The sequence below is a fragment of the Thermobia domestica genome, chromosome 11, assembly GCF_964235325.1.
Source record: "Thermobia domestica chromosome 11, izTheDome1.hap1.1, whole genome shotgun sequence".
Taxonomy (NCBI): Eukaryota; Metazoa; Arthropoda; class Insecta; order Zygentoma; family Lepismatidae; genus Thermobia; species Thermobia domestica.
Genome location: NC_137464.1, coordinates 166,579,713 through 166,600,381, shown reverse-complemented (window position 1 = coordinate 166,600,381; position 20,669 = coordinate 166,579,713). Strand labels below are relative to the sequence as shown.

General features: G+C 35.7%; 1 long non-coding RNA gene across 1 annotated transcript in view; it reads right to left on the bottom strand.

Annotated features, from left to right (window-relative positions):
- Positions 1 to 8,708: 8,708 nt before the first annotated feature.
- The window catches only part of LOC145663694 (uncharacterized), a 36,117-nt gene continuing 24,156 nt past the window's right edge, over positions 8,709 to 20,669 (bottom strand). The window contains exon 3 of the long non-coding RNA XR_014127230.1: positions 8,709 to 8,826. This is a non-coding gene — a long non-coding RNA (uncharacterized LOC145663694). The remainder of the gene's footprint in view (positions 8,827 to 20,669) is intronic.

Here is a 20,669-nt window from a genome sequence, read left to right as displayed (position 1 = left end):
CACCTATCTATAGAAACTTGATGAAAAACAGTTTTTGTTACATTGAAAGACGTATGCATAAGACTAACTTGTAAAGAAAGTATGACTTCTGAAGATCTTCAGACGTCTAAAAAAGAATCTGACACTCGAATGCTTCTTCACGCAAAACCTGCAAGTGTTGATCATGCATCTGTAATGATTGTGTCAGATAACACAGATGTTCTTGCTCATAGCCTTTTCTTCATATTGGTGATGTATTCCTAAAGTGCGGCACTAAAAACAGAGAAAAGTACATTGATGTGAAACGGGTTGTCTCCTCATTGGGAAAAGATGCATGCAAAAGTTTTGTTGGTTTCTATTCATTCATTGGTTGTGATTCAGTCAGTGCATTTACTGTAGTGGCCGTGGGAAGATTGGAGGCCTTAAATTTATAAATAATGATGATAAACTTCAGAAAGCAATGGTAGGTCTTGGGGAAAAAGGCACCTTACACCAGAACTCTTTTAGAAACTATAGGAATTTACATGTAGGATCTATGCATCGAATTCACCTATCACCAACGGCACTGAGCTCTGGTAATAATTGTTTATTCTGAAGATAGGTGACATCGAATCTGAGAAGTTGTCACCATGTGCAGATACACTGTATCTTCACGCTAAAAGAGCTAATTATGAGGCAGCTTTCTGGAAGAGAAGCCTCGAAAAGCATCCCAACATTCCCAGTCCAGATGGCCATAGATTGCTATTCCATGATGACCAGCTACAAATTGAATGCATGAAAGGTGTTCCAGCTTCAGATGCAATTTTGGAGTTCCTGGCGTACAAATGTACCAACAAATGGAAGTCTCCTATTTGTCAGTGTATTAGCAACAACCTGAAATGCACACATGCTGTAAATATCAGATATGTAGTAACATGTTAGAAGAGGATAATCTTTACATTCAGGATTTATTTTCATTTAAATTTAGCGTCTCTTTCAGCAGCGAGAGAAATATAAGGCGGGACCTAATGATTAACGTGGAATCCGAACCACATGAGCCTAGATTCAAAACACAGATGAGGACAAGGATGAACACATATAACATGATAGAGTGGTCCATCAAAGTGTATACACGGTTCATTTAGAAGCAATGCTAAATTTTAAAAAAAATGTGTAGATAAAATTTCGTATAGTAGCACATTTATCGACAACACATGTAAAATAGGATGTGAAACCAGGTATAATAACGTTCATATAATACTTATGAGGCATAGTAAATTAAGTACAGAAATTTTTCCCGTATACTTTAAGATTTCAACACTGATAATTTTTTCACATTATAAAAATACTTTGGGTTCTGTGCGTATATAAACACGTAAAGTATTATGTGTGTAAGAGTAATAAATAAACAAGCTTATGACAAAAGATAGAAAAATACTTTACAATACAACATATGATTTTAAACATTTATGTACTTTGTCAGCGTAAATAGGTCTATATATAAGCTATATGTATGAGTTTGCTTGGACGTGAAAGTGTAGAGAGTTTATTCATATGAATACTGTTCAATACTGCCTCGTAAATAACATTTTCTACCTTCAGTGTATAAGTAATTCCGTCACTTACGGTTACATAATCTGTTCATACTAGCTTTAGTAAATTTTAGTGTGTATGCATGTTTGTTTCATTTCCTTCAATATTTTACGGCAGATTGCAATTGAATATCTAGAAATACAATAAATGATAACTACATATTGAACACTACATATTTCTGACGAAATCAATATCACAATTTTTCATTTATATCGTATAATAACAGTCAGAGCCACGTGTTCAAAACCTAATATTTCTGGTATTTAAATTCTTAGAAAGCTACATCTAGCAGTGCATAAAATGAATTATTTCCGTTATTTGTAAAGGTACAGTTAAGACTTAGGTGTCGTTCGAAAGCTCTTGAAATGCATAATTTTGTTTATTTCGTGGTGTTTTTGTGTACATATAGCTGTTTCATAGTTGTTCGCCATTAAATGTTGCAAGTGAATGTGTGACCATTACATTTCTGCACTTTCAGGCACTATATTTCAAAATGGCGGCAACGATTAGGAACGCTTTCATGTTAAAATGTATTCCTGGAGTATATTCTCGATAATAAAGCAAGAATTAAGTTTCTATCTTGAACGATAGTGTAATTATAATCGTTTAAAGTTGCTATGGTGAAATCAGTAGGCGGCCATATTGATGACGTCATATTTGGCATAAAGCTGGATTCGATGATAGCTGGATTCGAAGTCCAGCAAACAGTTTTGACATATTAGACTACGTATCTGTTCAAAAAGTATTGGGGAATTCCCCCCCCCCCCCGAATGGTACCGTTGACTGGATTTTAGGGGTATGGCTCATGGACTAAAATCAAAATTCAGCCCCATAACTTGGGCTGAAGGAGAGGGGGAGGCGGAAATATATACATAAATGAACGAAATTTAAAATATCTGTGTCAAATTCACACCTTTCGGGCAAGCTGAGATGAACAATGACATGTCCGATTAAGTTCCTCGTAACTTGGGGAGAGGAGGGGGATATATAAAAATCATCGAAAATGATCGAAATCAAAAAACGCTTTGGCAATAGTAAAAAATGACTGACTACTATTTTTTCTTATTTTAACCCACCGAAGCGGGTAATTGATGCTAGTATATATAAATAGATAGAAAGAAAGAAAGATATATATGTATATAGATAGATAGATATGAAGTGGGACTTCACATTTAAAAAATAAGAAGCAGTCTATGTGATTGTAACACATGTGCATCAAGTCAAAGATCCATACGAAGAATAATTTCCATTTACAAGTGGCTCCTATATAAACTTCTAATACACCAGCATCATCTGACAGAGGACAATCCAGATCACAAAATGTAGTTTACCGAATGGGCGAAAGAGGAATTACCAACCCGGATCTCCGATGAAGATATTATTTTCCGACAAGGCGTATTTTTACGTGAAAGTAGAAATCAACAAACAAAACTGCTTCTACTGAAGTGACATCAATTCACATTGGGTTGATACATCAGGGATAGTTTGTAGGGAAAAGGTTACCGTCCGGCGTGGTATTTTTAGCATGAGAATTATTAGTCGACTCTTCATCTAAATCACGTCGAGCGCCGACCAACACCTGCGAGATCAGAATTAGGCATTCCTATCATCAGATTTGCCGGATGATGTATCATATTCAACCAGTGGCGTATTTACGATTTTATTTCGGAGGGGGGCTTTGCTAACTTTCGGAAGGGGCTTTGCCTGAAAATGTGAAAATTCTGAAAGATATTTCATATACTTTACTATAGTAAGTAAGATTTCGGAGGGGGGCTTAAGCCCGGAAGCTCCCCCTAAATACGCCACTGTATTCAACGCTCTTCTCGCAGGATGAATGCTCTCCCTATTACAAACGAGATGTGTAGAAGTAGCTGAATCAACAGCTTCCTAGGAGGTAGATTGGACTTCAGAAACCGGTAAAATGGCCACAACGCGCTGTAGATCTCATGCACTAGACCTACACATGTTGAACTACCTCTCCTAGAGCCATGGTGTGGACAGTCAATATCGAAAATTAATAGCATTTTGTGCAGCAAATGTACAGTACCTTTGCTGTCTTGAATCCAGAGATATTGCAAATCGCCGTGCATGGGGAATGGAAGAGGCGTGTCACATACACCATTGTTATAGAGGGTGGTTATTTAAGCGTATGTTTTGGATGATCAGCATAAGAAACACATTGAATGATTATTAATAAGACAAAACAGTGAGCGGCATTGCCCCCCTGAGAAAATACTGCATATAAATAATGCGTTCCATGTTGATTTTAGTATTTAAAAAGAATGATATTTAAGATGGTAGGATTCAAGATGTCGACATGGCGACATGAATTATACCACCTATTAAGGCTATTAATGAAAAAAATGTTCATAAAATAACAATAAAATCGAATTAATAGTATTTAACAAAACTATCATAAAAACTCGCCCCAAGAGTAAACTACCCCTTGTTCATATTCCCATGAAACTGGTTTATTCAACATTAGAAAATAATCATGAAATATAACGCATCCACAGAAACATACTGTGATTTTAATAGGTTATAAAATGAAAACCTTTCGGAATTTTCTGTTCGTTTTTACCTAAAGGTATATCAACATGTAAAGTTGCACGTAGGATAGATTCCTTACAGGCACTAGATGTGGGTCTCACTTGTTACGCGGCAAACATCTATTCGATAATCAAGCTCAATCCACACTCTTCGAAACGTATTCGGTGTGATTGTGCTGATAGCGTCTGTGGTTAGTTCCTTCAAAATTTACATAGGTGTGGTAGTAGTAGTGGAGGTATGTACCCTATATCTTTGATATCCCTCCACATGAAGAAATCAGTTACATTAAGGTTTCTCTCACGCCACCGACTACTTGCTGTAGTAATTATGAACGGGCGAAATTCCCTTTCCGCTTGTCATAGAAGCATCTTTCTTCAAAATCGTTGTACCACTTCACAATTGACCTGGCCGAAGGGGTTTTACGTGAAATTTGCGCCTGAACGCAAATCGCAAAGTTACAACATTCGTTGTTCATTGACATTCCAATATATACAAGCTGCATTGCTGTTTTGTGAGCGATTCTTGAATTTATTGACCGTTAGCGGAACAAGATATGAATATTAAGGAGTGCAGGGAAGAAACAAAAACGTTTAATGTTATTGTATGTCCTGAGACCTTGTTTACAAAAATATTGCAAAAATTTTCATTTTGTAATAAATAGAAATCAAGGAGTGATTTTGTAGACGCTTTACATTTATGCAATGTGGACAAAATTGCGTGAGTCGTTTTTGAGAAAGTAGTCTGAAAAGAATTCTCAAGAGTAAACTACATCCTGTTAAGTTTCTGTTAAGAAATAATTTACATAACATTATAGAGTTATTAATGAAATGTTTATAAATGAAATAGGCTATCAATAAAATTGCCTGAGTCGATTCTAAAAATTATTGTCCGTAAACACACACCTCCAGGAATAAACATCCACCTTAAATTTTTCATTACAAACATTTACGTATGAATACTTGTATGAACAACATCACCTGAATCATTTTACACTTCCAAACTATGTAATGCGTGACTGTCCAAACTCTTAGAGAACGGCGTTGTGCGTCCGTCCATCTTGTCGACAGAGGTCAGCCCCAGAATGGTCAGATATTGAGAAACGGTTTATCCCAATCTATTCAGTATCCCAAAAATAGGTTCCATGGGTCCATCTCCTTCGTTAACCTTCTGTTCTAATCGAAAGTGATTCAAATTACCACATTCGGTTTTAACGTTTATCGCCATTGAACAAAAACTGGAACAGATGATTTTAGGAAGGAATTCAACGTCTTTAAACGACATAATATAACTATCCATAAGACTCTGCCCACACCGGAAGTGGTTCAATTGACTATTGCTTCCGGCTTCAATACTGATTTCGGTAGAGCAAAATGGCAAACTATATCAAAAAGTGGCTTTCTGCAATATATTCAGCGTCCCAGGAACAAGCTATATCTCCTCCATTGAAGCTCTATTCAAACTGGAAATGGTTCAAATTAGCCATTTCCGGTTTCCTACCCCTATAGTAGAATGAAAATGGTAACGTTAGCGATATATATATATATATTAGACGATTCGGCTCCTTGGAACGATATAGTAATGTGACTATCCACAACAACATACCAAAACTGGAAGTGGTTCGAATTAAATATTACTCCCTGTTTTAATACTGACTCCCTTCAACAAAAACGATAAGATATCGAGATGCGTTTTCTTGCAATCAATTCAGCTTCACAGGAATTTGATTCTTCTCATCCATAAAGTCACTATTCAAGCAAGAAGTAGTTCAAATTAATCACTTCATGTTTCAACATTCATCGCCATAACGTCAAACAAACATAGTGATAACTTGCGACAGCTGTTTTTTCCTTTTTACAATCGATTTAGGACTCAAGGGAACATATTAACACAATCCGTAACACTCTACCTAAAGAAAAAGCTGTTAAATTTATTGATACGTATGGTTTCAATACCGATTTCCATAGAGCAAACAGTAAGAAATATGGATATGGGATTTTTGCAAACGATTCACTTCGCTAAAAATTGAGTCCATCTTTTCTGTTAAAGATTTTTAGTTTTAACCTTTATTGCCATAGAACAACAAATTTAAGGGATAGGAAGTACTGCCTTTTTGTTATGGTTTCAGCATTCGAGGAACAAATTATATTTGACCTTATTACTCTACTGTAATTAGTACTTATAGACATACTACTATAAGTTTGAGTATTGTCTGATTATAGTTTGCAAGTCTACCGTAATTTCACACTTTGAAAGGAAACATACATGTTTTAGAAACTTGTCGGTAACAAACACTCTCCTCCATTAATAAAATACTTCTCGTAGATATTTTAGAACCAATGATATATGCAATATTGTCAGATTAATAGCAAAATATGCTATGAAATATGAACAAAATCGCGTTAGTTGTTTTTGAGAAAATCGTCCGAAAAATTACTCAAATACACTTTATCGATTTTTCCCACAGAAACGACTTACACCATAGCGCGGAATTGCTATTGAAATATTTATTCATAAAATACAATGAGAATCACTAGAGCCGTTTCTGTGGATAGTGCATTTTTTAATTCACCTCTTCAGTAAACTGTCCTTAATTTTAGGGGTAGGAAGAAAGATCGAACCCCCACCCTCTAGAGAATTACATAAAAATCCTAAGATTAAAATTTGGTTGAGATACAATGAATGCTATGGCCTTTAAATAAGTGTACATCAGGACAAATAGACGAAAAGACAGATTTCAAGAAATCGCTTTTACGGTATTCATATGTCATGGAAGGTGTAAATCGGTTGAAATCCTGATGTCGATTATTTTTTCATGATCACCAACCAAACATTCTTTTTTTCCTTTAGCTCCAACGGAAAGGAAAAAGAAGCAAGAAAACGCAAGGTTGAAAAAGTGAATACGATTATTGTTCTTGTCAATATAGCTCATGAAGTCCTGTCAATTTAATTAAGTTATTAAATAAAATTAAAAAAACACGTGAAACAGTTTGCTTTGTATGGTGTGATATTTTCTCAATTATTTAAATCAGAAGTGTAGGTACATTTATACCACAGCCGGTTTTAGTTGAGAAAATAGATTGATTGATTACCGAAAATTACTTCTCGCTACCTATTACAGTTTTTATTCTAAAACGATCAACGGTTAAACCGCAAATGGTTGATTTCTTCCACTCCCGGTTTGAATGGAGGGTTAAGAGAGAAGGTGGTACCTATTCTAATAACGCTAAATATATTCACAAATTCGCTTTTTCCTATCTGTTAATGCTTTTGTTTTATGTAAATCAATATTGAATCCGGAAGTTCTAGATGATTTCTATCACTCGTGATTTTAGTAGAGAGTTAAGGATGTATATGTAGTGTGGTGTTGTTAAGACGACTAAATGATCTCAGAAAACCGTATCTTTCTACTTAATATGGCCTTTGGTTTATAACAATCAACGTTAAAACTGGAAATGATTAATTTCAAACACTTTGGTTCTAGTATCAGCTTTAAAACTGAATTCGTACCTAACTTTTGACTTTCTACATTTTCATCAAATTTTGTGATGATCAGGCAAATAGTTCTTGAAATCTTTTTTCTATGTACAGACGGATGGATGGACGGACAGCGTAAATATAGAAAGGAGTTTAATCAAACCAAGTTCCTTAAAATTAAGTATCCAAAACATGATGGCCTCTTAATTAAATCCGCCTTATACAGAGTCGTTTTGACGTATGATTAGCCGCATACTAAAAGCCAGACTACTGGAGGAAACATATGTTAGTCGAACTGTTTAGTATGGTCCTAATCACGCATCAAAACGACTCTGCATAAGACCCCTTAAGTTTTACGTTTGAAATTTACTAACATAGCAGCAATTATCCCGAGGATTCTACCTAATACAATATAAATCTTGTTTATCATCCCTTATAATGTATAAGTGATTCTGACAGGTTTATTTTTAAAAGTAGTAGATCACTGCTATCTCTGCTTAAAATTGAATAGCTCAGTTAGTTTTAGAGATACAACAGTGAGTCTAACCTCGCGGCAAAGCCCTTGCAAAGACACATCGTCAATATAAATATCTAACTACGTAAACTATAGGGACAAGAATAACTCGTTATCTCAATATTTTAATCGGGGGGCGCGGTGGCTCAGTGGTAGAGCGTTCACTTCTGGTGCTTGGGGTTCCGGGTTCGATCCCAGCTCCCACCAAGTGAACTTTGTGGTGGACAAACACCGTGTTCGTGGGTTTTCTCGGGGTTCTCCCGTTTCCTCCCACTTTCTTCATTCCACCATTTCACTCATCTCTCATCCTCACCGTCCCCTTTAGCCTAACCGGCATAAACGTGGGACGTAAAACTCAAAGATTTCAATGTTTTAATCATTCATTTTGATAGTAATCAAAGTTTCAGAACAGTACCCAGATCTCTGAAATGATAAACATCGCTTATCATTAGTACTTTTAGCCATTTGATAATTATATATTTCAAATCCTTTTGTTGCTTTATTTCTGTTATACATTAACAATTTTTCAGTTTTGAAAAGAAATACCACTTTATTATACCTTATCAATCTTTATTATATAACAAGAATATTATATAGAACACAGAAACATTTAAAATGATAAGCTATTTAAGCGGCTATAGTAGAAATATCATTTGATGAACAAATCAAATACGCTGCGCATTTTGACTTCTAACATACTACTCGAACAAATACGGCCAACAATATCTTCATGACTCCTGAAATTAGAAAATAACATTATGTCCAAGCCATCGTTGTGTGTATTTTCTTGTGAATAAATTACTTATTTCTTTTTCATTCTTTGTGTTTGTTGCACCATTAAGTAGCTTCTTTTAAAGTACATACTTAACCTCTTTCTAAATTGTCACATTAAGGTCACATTTAAGCTGCATTTTTAGTTCGAATTTTGAGAATAAATTTGAATTTATTCTTTGTTTAATGTTATTTTCCTCTGCCGTTGTGTATTCCACGCAAAAGGTACCGACAACAAATTAGGCTACAAGAGATGAAAGAGAAGACTTTATGAGAAGTTTTCCATGTTTCCTTTGAAATTGCTATTCTTGCATTTGGATTTCACAATCCCTGAATTGTGTTTGCTAAATAAATAAATAAATAAAATCTTCTATGGCAACAATCAGTGTTAAACTGAAGAAGAAAAAAGTAACAGATCAAGAAGAAAATCAAAAAGAAATAAAATCGGAACTTCTATTTTGTGGGATGAAATCTCAGGGCCCGTTCTCTGCCTCCTCAACCTTTTTTATTTACTTTTTTTTCCCTTTCTGTAATTAAAACCTGTAACATCTACATGTAGTTCTCAAATTAGCGCGTGTTTGTGTATGTGTGTGTGGACATGGGAATTCTTTTAGTTATATTAAAAATGTGGGACTAAAACAACATTCTGTTGCTAGCCTTTGGAAGCCTGCTTTGCTCCTTTGCTAACAGGCTATTATTCCGTTAATGATATTTTGCGTACGTGCTGTAAACGAAACAAAGAAAAAGGTTAGTTGCGAATCAAAGCAGTTATCTTCAGCGCTGTTGATAGGTAATCAACGTCACTTAGCGCAGTCTAACCGAGAACTGCGTGCTATCTTCTTCGCACGCAGTCTCTCTTGCTATCTAAAAGAGGTCTTTGGTATGACAACCCAGAAGTTACCACTCTCTAGCTACCACTCTCTAAAGCAAGAATCGTAGGGCGCATTTCCCTTCGCTCCACCTCTCCCCACAACGTACGAAAGGGCTGTCAGGTAACAGAAGTTTCCGCGGGAGAAATCGGTTTCTTGGGCGTCAGCGAAGAGTAAAGGGAAATTACACGAGGAATGACGAGGCATTTTGGAGGTCTCTGGGGATTGTCTCGGACATAGTGAGCCTCCTTCGGTAATAGTTTGCGGCAACGCAATAAAAAATATTTTTTACACTAGTTTGCGATCGTTGGCATAGCTGTTATAAATACGTGTTTCATTATTTGCGTTTCGGTGCTAAGGGTCTTACAGACTGACATTGTGAGGCTTCTTCGCTGGCTAATTGTCTATTTTATTGTTGTTTATTACTCGAATAGCTTCCATTTTTTCTGGTGAGTAGGGTTACCCCTATCCATGGTAAGATGTAGGGTTACTTCATGGAACAGAAAAGTTAGAAATATACGATCGTTGTTCCATAATACTAATAAGTTAATACAAAGTTTTGTTAATGGAGAGAAAATCATATTTATCTACTTGATAAAAGGAAAGTATGCTGTAACATTTTCTCTTATTTTGAAAACTATAAAATAACGTGGAAAGTAAACCCCAATACTACTACTACTACTACTACTACTACTACTACTAATAATAATAATAATAATAATAATAATAATAATAATAATAATAATAATAATAATGTACAGATATTATAAAGGTTAGAGGTAGCCCAATCCATCAAACCAGTATACGCCACTGAAATAAAAATAGCTTTATATATGGCTACACTGGCACTGATATGCAAATTATAATAAACGATTTCCTCAAAATTATTATCAATGGAAGGCAAGACATTTACAAATTTGTGAAATTTTTGAAGTATATGTTAGTTTCGCCAATTTTGCGAAGGTCAGTTCTACCTTACTCCTTCCTGCATCACTTTCTGGCATGAAAAATGTAACATGTAATTAACTTCTTTTCCGTTAATTCAGAACCATACACATTCACACTAGATGGGCCAGGTTTGTCAAACATATTGTACGAGAAAAGTGAATAACAAGTTCCCAAAATGCATAAAATATAAACAAGGCCGAGCTGCTTCGTGGCTAAGCGGTTAGCTTACTCGCCTTTGGCGTGGAAGACCCCGGGTTCGATTCCCGGAGGGAGCTCGTATCGTTCGGATTCCACGTTGATCAGTAGGACTCGTCTCAGCCTCGCTAAAACTAAAAATCAACTTAACTCAATAACACTGCCCTCGAACAAAATACTAACAATTAGCGACGTGTGGTCCCTGGGACTCCAATAACTGCAAGGAAACGTAACAGTGACTTTTAGTCATCTGAACTCTACAGCTACTTGTAACGAATTGCAAGCGAGAAAGGTACTAGCAGTGACACGTATTCAAGGTCAATCATCTACTAGAGGGAGAAGAAAAAAAGGTGTTCGGTGTCCATGGGACTTCACATCAGCAATTAAAGGTTAGTGTTACATACGAATTCTCCTATAAGGAAGCCATTAATCAATATACAAACTGAAGTAAAATAGAGTATCTGAAGTCAGTGTGCTACTTCATGACACGCAACCTTAGAAGTGTCCGAGATTTAAGAAACCCATATATTCGAGAAATTTACGTGAGCAATGTATTGCATTTTTGGAACACAAATGTACAAGCAATGATAACATACAGGATATTACCCATATCGTCCTTAGTAATGTACAAATACATAATCCAGTACGTAAGGTAAAGTGTTTTAATGATACATAAACTGTTTTACGCTATCCTCGTTTATTTCTATATCCACTGTCGCTGATGCGCCTACGGTCGCATCTTCCCGCACCTCCCTGCTGTCGCAACCCCTCGCTAACTTTTGAGCCTCCTTTCTGCGCTCTTTCCCTAAGTCAGTTAGATAGCATTTTAGCTTTTTCGTGGCTATCTAGCAAAGTTCGTTCGTGTTTGGAGCAATCTAGTTTTTATACCTTATGTCTACATTGCATTTATAGGGGAAGGTAGTCGAATTCCGCGCGCGCGTGTTTCTTGAACTTGGAGATCCTTTACGACATACTCGTTGCTGCTGCCACGATGCGGTCGTTACTAATAAGTAACGTTAAAGGAGAGAAGACATTTTGTCAAATGTTACGGCTGTAAGTGGGCGTTGAATTATTTCTTCCCGGTTGATGTTAAATTTTCTTCAAGAAACATAAGACGTACGTTCTATACTTTATATATTTCTAGATAATTACTTTTATGTTCTACTTATAGTGTACAATAGGCATTATAATCACGGCAATTCGTGGTGCTAATCAATATTCAATAGATTGTATTTTTGTGCTTCTTGTTAAATGGCGTAGTGGGGTTATTCTGATTAACCTCGATAGGATAATTCTGCGCAGTGCACAGAATTGCACATCAAGAGTTTTTCGTCACTCTGTCATTACAGATGCTAAAAGAAGAGAAAGAACAACTACGAGAGGTAGTTATACATAGGAAGAACTAAGAGAAGCTATTAGTGCTGTTAAAAGTGTATATGAGATTCAAGAAGTTGGAAGATTGTACTTAATAGCAGAATCTACTATTCGTCTAGGGATGAAAACTGGTAATACGGAACATGTTACTCTCGGAATCAAACCAGTGTTCTCGCGAGAACAAGAACGCAAATTGGCGGACTATGTGATACCGTTGCGAATTTATTTTTTGGTATCACATCTCTAAATCTTCGGCGCTTGGCATACGAATTTGCTGAAGCAAATCTAATTGTTCATAATCTTAACAGAACTAAAAAAAAAAAAAAAAAAAAAACTTGCTGGTGAGGACTGGTTAAGACTGTTTCTTAAAAGAAATCCACGAATAAGCCTAAGAAAAGCTGATGGAGTAAGTTTGAATAGGATAAAGAAATTTATTGAAGAAGCCGCTACACTATTCTTCAATAACTTGGAAACAGTAATGGAAAAGCACCATTTTTCCCCAGGTAGAATTTCCAACGTAGATGTAACGAGTATTTCGAATGTACAAAAAAGTGTTCGAATTTTAGCACCTAAAGGTCAGAAATAGATAGGAAGTACTATTTCGTGCGATCGTGGAAAGATAGTCACTGTTGTGTGTGTTTGTAGTGCATCTGGAATCTTCGTCCCGCCAATGTTTATATTACCATGGCGTTGCAAGTCACAAGAATTAGAAAAAGGAAATCCAATAGGTGCAATCTATGCCTGCACTAAGAATGGGTGGATTAATGAAGATTTGTTTCTGCAATGGATTTATCATTTCAGAAATTGTGTGCGCCCATCTCCGACCGATCCAGTAGTTCTAATATCTAACAATCATTCGAGCCATATTTCACTCCGAATTCATATCTAATGTACAGAAAATAACATCATAATATTATCAATACCTCGCCATGCGTCTCATAGTCTTCAGCTGTTAGACATTGGTTTCTAAGCACTACCCGGATACAGCATTTTACAGACAATGCTCTCTGTTTTTGAAATCAAAGAACACAATGAGAAATTAGTCATCAGCGAGTAGCAAAGACCATGAAAACGATAAAATTACACATTTCCATCTCGTCAGTATTTTCGATGAAGCATATGTCAAAGTTACAACGATGGACAAAGCCATAGCTGGATTTGGGGCTGTGGGAATAGTGCCATTAAACCCTGTCAAATTTTCAGAATCAGATTTCAAAATGTCAGTGCTGAGGCACCTAACATAGTCATTACTGCCGGAGATGTTGAGGACAGGTTGGTGCAATTTGCCGAGGAAACTAGTCGTGATTGTGAAATTAATACTTCAATAGAACATAGTTTTGTTGTCACATCTCAGAATGACGAAAACCTTTCTACGTCAGTTATTCGACCTAACATGGAGCAAGAGAATTCAAAATTCCACAAGGAACCACTTCTTTCATCTTCGAAGATTGTAACTTCGAAGATTCGAACTAAAAGTATTAAGGTTATTGATATTTCTCCTCTTCCGTTGAAATGTACACCCAAGATAAAACAAATAAAATGCAACAGTCAGAAATTTTGACATCCACTCTGATCAAGAAACGATTAGGAAAGAGCAAATCAAACAAGAGGTACGTAAAAGAGATAGATAAAAGTACAAAGAAGAATACGAAATGAATAAATCCAGGCAGAAACTACAGAAAAAAGCACCAACTTCAACTATGAACAACGATTCGGAAGATTCTGTATAATCTTTAGATGTGCACCAGTTCTGTGATGATGATCTCCAGTCTATGTTTTCTAAAGATCTTTGTGTTGTATGTTGGGAATTTGGAATGGACGATGAAGAATGGTATCGTACGCTTTGTATTTTTTGGTCGCAAGCAGAGTGCAGCCGTTGGGATACAGCAGAAAATTATACCTGTGACTTTTGTTTTAGAAAAGGATAAAAGCGATTCGCTACTGTGTTTTTAAGCCAATAAGAACTCTTGATAACCTTGGCAATTGCTGTAGAATTAATGTTACTAATACAATATTATAATATTCTTTAGGTATTATCTGTTTAAATAATTGATGATACAGTTATTTCATGTACTTTTATTATATTTTAGTATAATAATGTTCTTTAACTCTTAGAATTAATATGTCGCATAGTGACGACTCGGGCTCTAGAATTTATTGCGCAGGTTGTAATGGCAGGACGAATGTTTCCTTGGTTTCTTATTATCAAATGGGTTTTTGGCAACGTGTAGATTTTCTTGCACCTCTATTTCAGTTTGCTCCGTAGTGTTGCCAGTTATATGAATTTATCAAAAAAACAAATTATAGTGATATTTTTCACAATAATGGTTGAACGGGTAGGAACACATTATCACCCTTGAACCTAAAGCACCTCCTCGCCTCCTCCTTCTGAATTTGTGGTTCACCAGGCCAAAAAGGTAATTGTTGATTAGGTAAAAATAAACTTTTCTGAGCCTTCGTATGCAGTCACTGTGTGACGAAACTCGGTGACACAACTGCTTGTGAAGGATTGCTTTAAATTGTTGCGTTCGTACGAGGAAATTGCAGTTGCCTTCACTAAAATGGTTGCCGTCACCGACCCCTCTCTCGCAACTGTCTCGAGCAACTCTCAGTGTCCGTCACTCGAGGAAGAGCATTGCTTTAAATTGTAGCCTTCGTACGGGGACACTGCAGTGACCGGGCTAATGTATGTATATGTTAAAAAAACAGTGCTGATCAGACGAAAAGAGCACACTTGATCTTTCCGTATCTGCCCTAGTCGCGGGTCTTCTACCCCTCCCCGATGTGGGAAATTTTTAACACAAATGGAAATAATAATGAAAAACTTATTTTATGCATAGGCGTCTACCTTTGTTTTGTTTTAGTATAAATTTTAATGAATTTTCATTTTACAAATGTTGTGAAGAAAGACTACTACAAATTCACGATATTTTCTTGTTGCTTGAAATACAAATAGTTACAGAGAACGATGTGTTTGAGTTTTACAATATGCGTTGGCGCAATAAACAAAGAAATTCTTTTTGAATTTTCGTCCATAATAGCTTGAATATCGCAACACTAAGAATTTCGAAAAAAGGAATAAAATAATCGGATTGTTGAAATTTATCTAGATTTATATTGTGACAAGGTGTTGAGGAGCACATGCACAGGAGGGTTGCGAGGGAAATGCAGTACCATAATTATCTGCCTCTTCGCTACTGTCTACTGCAAGTACAACGTTAAAATTCTATTTTGCTTCGACGACCAATGATTAATGCCAATAGACTTGCTAAATCAATTATTATTTAGAGACTGTTTAATTTGACTTCTGTTATATTTATTATTATTATTATTATTATTATTATTATTATTATTATTATTATTATTATTATTATTATTATTATTATTATTATTATTATTATTATACTTTTCCACTTTTCTTCGTCTTGCTACTTCATTCGAAGTGCTCCCCTCAAAACGTAACGCCCTAGACCATGGTGGAAAGAATACAAGGTGGATGCAATGCAGTGCTACATTCTTGTCGCTCTGGCGCATGACGTCATCTTGGTCTCAGACGTGGCCAGCGAGAGCACAGGCGAGAGTCAGATGAACTTTTAACAAGCGCTTGCTTGCTGGTATATTACACGCAAACTTGTCTTCTATTTATAGTGATCTTCAACGAAGTAAAAATTTTAGTACAAACAATAATTATATAAACGTAATGTAATCAATGCTTAAGCTAAGTGAATTCAAAGGAAGATATTTACAATAGCAAAAGAAACAGCAATATCAGTTCATATTAAACAACTTTGAAGCTTGAACAACCCAATATTACTCACTTCATTTTTGTTTTTTTCTTTTCTTTCTCTTCTTTTTTAAACATGTGAAGTAATACACTCGAGTATGTATAAGCCTTAATAATTTATAACACAGTGTGTCGTTAATGCATTTCATTATTATATATTTATGTATGCTCAAGTATATTTTCGTAACACATTGATCGGTTTTGATTTATTATTATTTTGCTTGAAAGAGAATTCTTTACTGATGACCCCATAGAAATTTTGAGAATATCTCAAGGGAGAATTCATGGTTTTCGTAAACAGAAATGCACGTACGTATATTTTCCTTATGCTTGGACAGTTTTTTTTTTTTTTTTTTTTTTAAGAGATTGCTCCCATGTAAGTTTCGTCAGAATCTCAGGAGGTTAAAAACTTTATTGAGCAGGGACACATGTATTTAATATTTTAAACATCGTTTTTTATTTTTGATTTATATATTAAAAAATCATCTTATTTGAAATCGCTGATCGCTTATTTATAGAATTTGTATCTGAACAAAAGGTTTGGTGTAACTGACAGTTCTCTGAATATTAGTGTCAAAATTTACGCCATAACAAACTGTATTATTAAACACATGTAAGAAATAAAACGTAACATATACTATTGTTTTCTAAAAATATATAGAAATAAACATGTATATACAAAGCACCTCAAACAAAGAAATTGCAACATGACTATTTCAAGCAGGAAACAAAGTACTATGCGTAGGTGAAGACGATGTAGGGGTGTTACAGCTAGACTAGAAAACATATAAACCATAAAATTACATAATTTTCATAATTTTCTTGATAAGTTTTCTCTTTTCCATCCCGGGGACTAAAGAAGACAAAAGATAAATGCAAGTGAATGATTATGTGGAATTTGGTGGAATGAGAATGCGGGAGTACCTCGAGAAACTCACGGACACGATGTTGTCCTCCAGAAAGTCACTTGACCGAGAAGCGGACCAGTACCCGTTGCACCAGAGGTGAGCCTTCTGCCACTGAGCCACAGTGCTTCCTTGATTGGTTGAGAATCTACCATATTTTTTAACTGCAGTCATTCTTAATTTTGTAACTCTGGAGAGAACCCCTAAATATGTATCCAAAGTAAATTATCCAAAGTTATGATTAAAATGAACAAAAATTTCAAAATCTGAGTGTAAAAGTGTCCCGACAATGTCGCCCTGACATGGTAGGTGGATACTTTATTCTCTTGATCCAATACATTGTTATATATCTTTGTAACCTAATCGTTAATCGTTATTACGAACCTTCCAGTCGTTAGTTAATTTGAAGTGCAACGTCCCGTTCTAGCACCGAGGCTACAGGGAATGCAGACCTCCAGAATGAAATGGAACCTGAACTACTTTAACGCGTTTAATGCTCTCCATTTGCGTAACTCGAGGGAGGTAAGTCTCCTAGATCATCGTGCCTCCCTTCTCGAGTTACATGCCTGCCTCTGTGGGAAAAAAAATTATCTCAATATCTTATGTAGAAGGAAATGATGATAGAAATGATCACCTCTGTCGGTTCCCCTCCCTCATGATTTCGAATCCGGGTCTTGCCTCAAAGTTCGTCTTTTTAAATCGTACTATTGGATTTTTGTATGCAGAATCAACACAAGCTACTGTAGCCTTATATAGTATTATTACATACTATTAATACTAAAAAGAAACTACATAATGAAATCGCTTTTTTATAATTTCATTTAACATTGCATTTATTTATTACTTTTATGTAAAACTTACCATATTTTAGGTTTATTTTGTTCTGTCACCTGCAAGCTAAAATCCATTTGTGGAGACATTCCCCCTCTTTTTCAGGAAATCTAAAGTATTTTATATTAGTTCCCTTAGTTTTTCTGTAATAATTACTACAGCCGTACACTGCACAGTTAGGCATTCTCGATATCATTTAAAAGAACAAAGTAACAAAGAATTTCCACTTGTCCCTTAAAGCGGCGCCGTTTCCCGTTGTCTCTTGCAAACCAGATGACGTCACAGCCACGAGAGCGCTCCAGGCGACATGCGCATGCAACCACCTTGTAGTCTTTCCACCATGCCCTAGACTAGGGCCTAGTGGTAAATCCAACCCTGCCTAGTCGTCTATTATGTTTTGTTCTTTGGGTATTAGTCATTTATATTAATCATCAGATTTTCAGTCACCCCTTATGCCAAACGAATCATTTCCGGATCTACGCATATAACTATTATTATTATTATTATTATTATTATTATTATTATTATTATTATTATTATTATTATTATTATTATTATTATTATTATTATTACTTAACAGCACTTATAATATTGTATTCTTAGTACGTCCGTCCGTTACTCCCACGATAACTCTTGGACAAATGGCAAATTATTATATTCTGTTTTTGCAATAGATATGTGGAGTGGAGCGATTATGGTATCTCGTCCGAATGCGTTAATGGAGACGCTTAATCAATCGGACGTGGTAAAAATCAACAATTTCCAGTTTTAACGTTGCATTATAGAGCGAAAGCCGTAATAGATAGCGAGAAGGGGTTTTCTCATATCGATTAAGCGTTCCAAGAATAACTGAAATGTCCATCCTTAATACCGTATTAAAACCAGAAGTGGTAGAAATCCAGTACGAATCTCGGTTTTAATATTAATCAATATAGAGAAAAATCGATAAGAGAGCAAGTTCGATTTCCTTGGAATCGACTTAACCTTCTAAGAATAGTTCACATCTTCTCTCTTAACACTTTATTCATATCGGTAGTGGCAGAAATCAACCATTTCCGGTTTCAGTGTTGATCGCCTTAGAATAAAAACGTAATAGATAGCGAAAAATGTTTTAGTAATCAATGAGCATTCCAAAAATGTTTACTATCTCCTCTCCTAACCTTCTATTCAAATCAGAAATAGCATATATCAACTACTTCCGGTTACAATGTTGATTACTGTAAGGTAAAAACGGTAATAGGTAGGGAGAAGCGGTTTTCTGTAATAAATTCTGTCCCAAGAGTAATATTTCATCTCGACCTTAATCTCTGTACTAAAACCAAGCGTGGTATACATCTACCATTTTTGGTTTCCATACTTATTTGAAAAAAATATATTGGCCTGCTCCTCTTTATTGCCTTTACCAGAATTATTATTATTATTATTATTATTATTATTATTATTATTATTATTATTATTATTATTATTATTATTATTATCATTATTATTATTAAATCATTAAGGAAAGAAGTAACGGACAGAAAAATGTTGTTGACAAAACCAAACATATATTGATGGGATTCGTTGTGGCTAAGTGCTTAGAACTTTGCTGCACTTACAGGAGACGAATTCGATTTCCGGTGGCAGGTCCTGTGGTTTCTAGATCTACGTTCATGTAGCCTAGTAGCGTACCTGTAGAAATAAAGTTGAACTCTAAGTAATAAAAATATATGCAAGGATCCCCATATCACGACAGACGCAAGTGTCAACTAAACACGTGGTATTACTTATAAACAACCTAGCAGACTGCAAGCCAACACGGAGGACACCGAGGAACGCCGAAAGCAGACGGACCTCACGGAAGGACCCGAGGAGGGCAAATAAAAGGAGGACCACTGTGGGACCCAGCATCAGTCGTCCAACTGATCAAATCACCTACACCGCCCTGAGGTCGCACTGGACTAGGGGTCCTTTCTATAACCAAGCCTTGCGAAGCTCCCTTGAGCTGAGGGGACAATCCTTCCAGACTCACCGAACCGGCAGGTGCCTTGGAGACTGCCTTGAGAGAAAGGGCACCGTGCAAAACACCTATTCTCCTCTACTTGGACAATAACGAGAAAACAGTATTGTATTCTTTGTAATCAAAGACGTTTTGTATTTATTAAATTTTATAATAAACTAGCAGCGTTCACCCCGCTTCGCTGCGGTCACCCCGGAACGCAATAAACTTTGTTACTTAGATAATTTTTACTTTTTCGCTTTCAAGTGATATGATAAAAACCATAGAAGATTGCAGTAAATGTTAACATTATATCGCCTGTCATTTATGTTAACCCGCCCCGCTTCGCTGCGGTCACCCCGGAACGCAATAAACTTTGTTACTTAGATAATTTTTACTTTTTCGCTTTCAAGTGATATGATAAAAACCATAGTAGATTGCAGTAAATGTTAACATTATATCGCCTGTCATTTATGTTAACCCGCCGAGTGACACGGTCATGCGGGTTGCATATAAATACGTTTATTTTTACCTATGATGAACTAACAAAGGATTTGTACGTTATGGACACTTGAATGGTCAATTATCTCAAGACACTGGTAATTAAAAATTAAAGTGATATGATAAAAACCATCTAGGGTCCAAATCCTAATAACCCCCCAAAAATAAAAGAAATTGGTTCAGCCGTATTAGCGTGATGAGGTAACAAAGGATTTGTGCGTTCTCTTTTATATATAAGATTGGTGAAGGGGATAAATCTAGGTCCATTATTGACTCTACCAAAATCATTAAATGTGATAGGCGCCGGAGTTTTGTACGGGACGCTCTTTTTATTAACTTTTTAACACGCACAAGGTCAGTATCAGAACCTATTTTATCTAAGTTTTAATATCAAAATTCAGCTAAGATATATATATAAACTCTT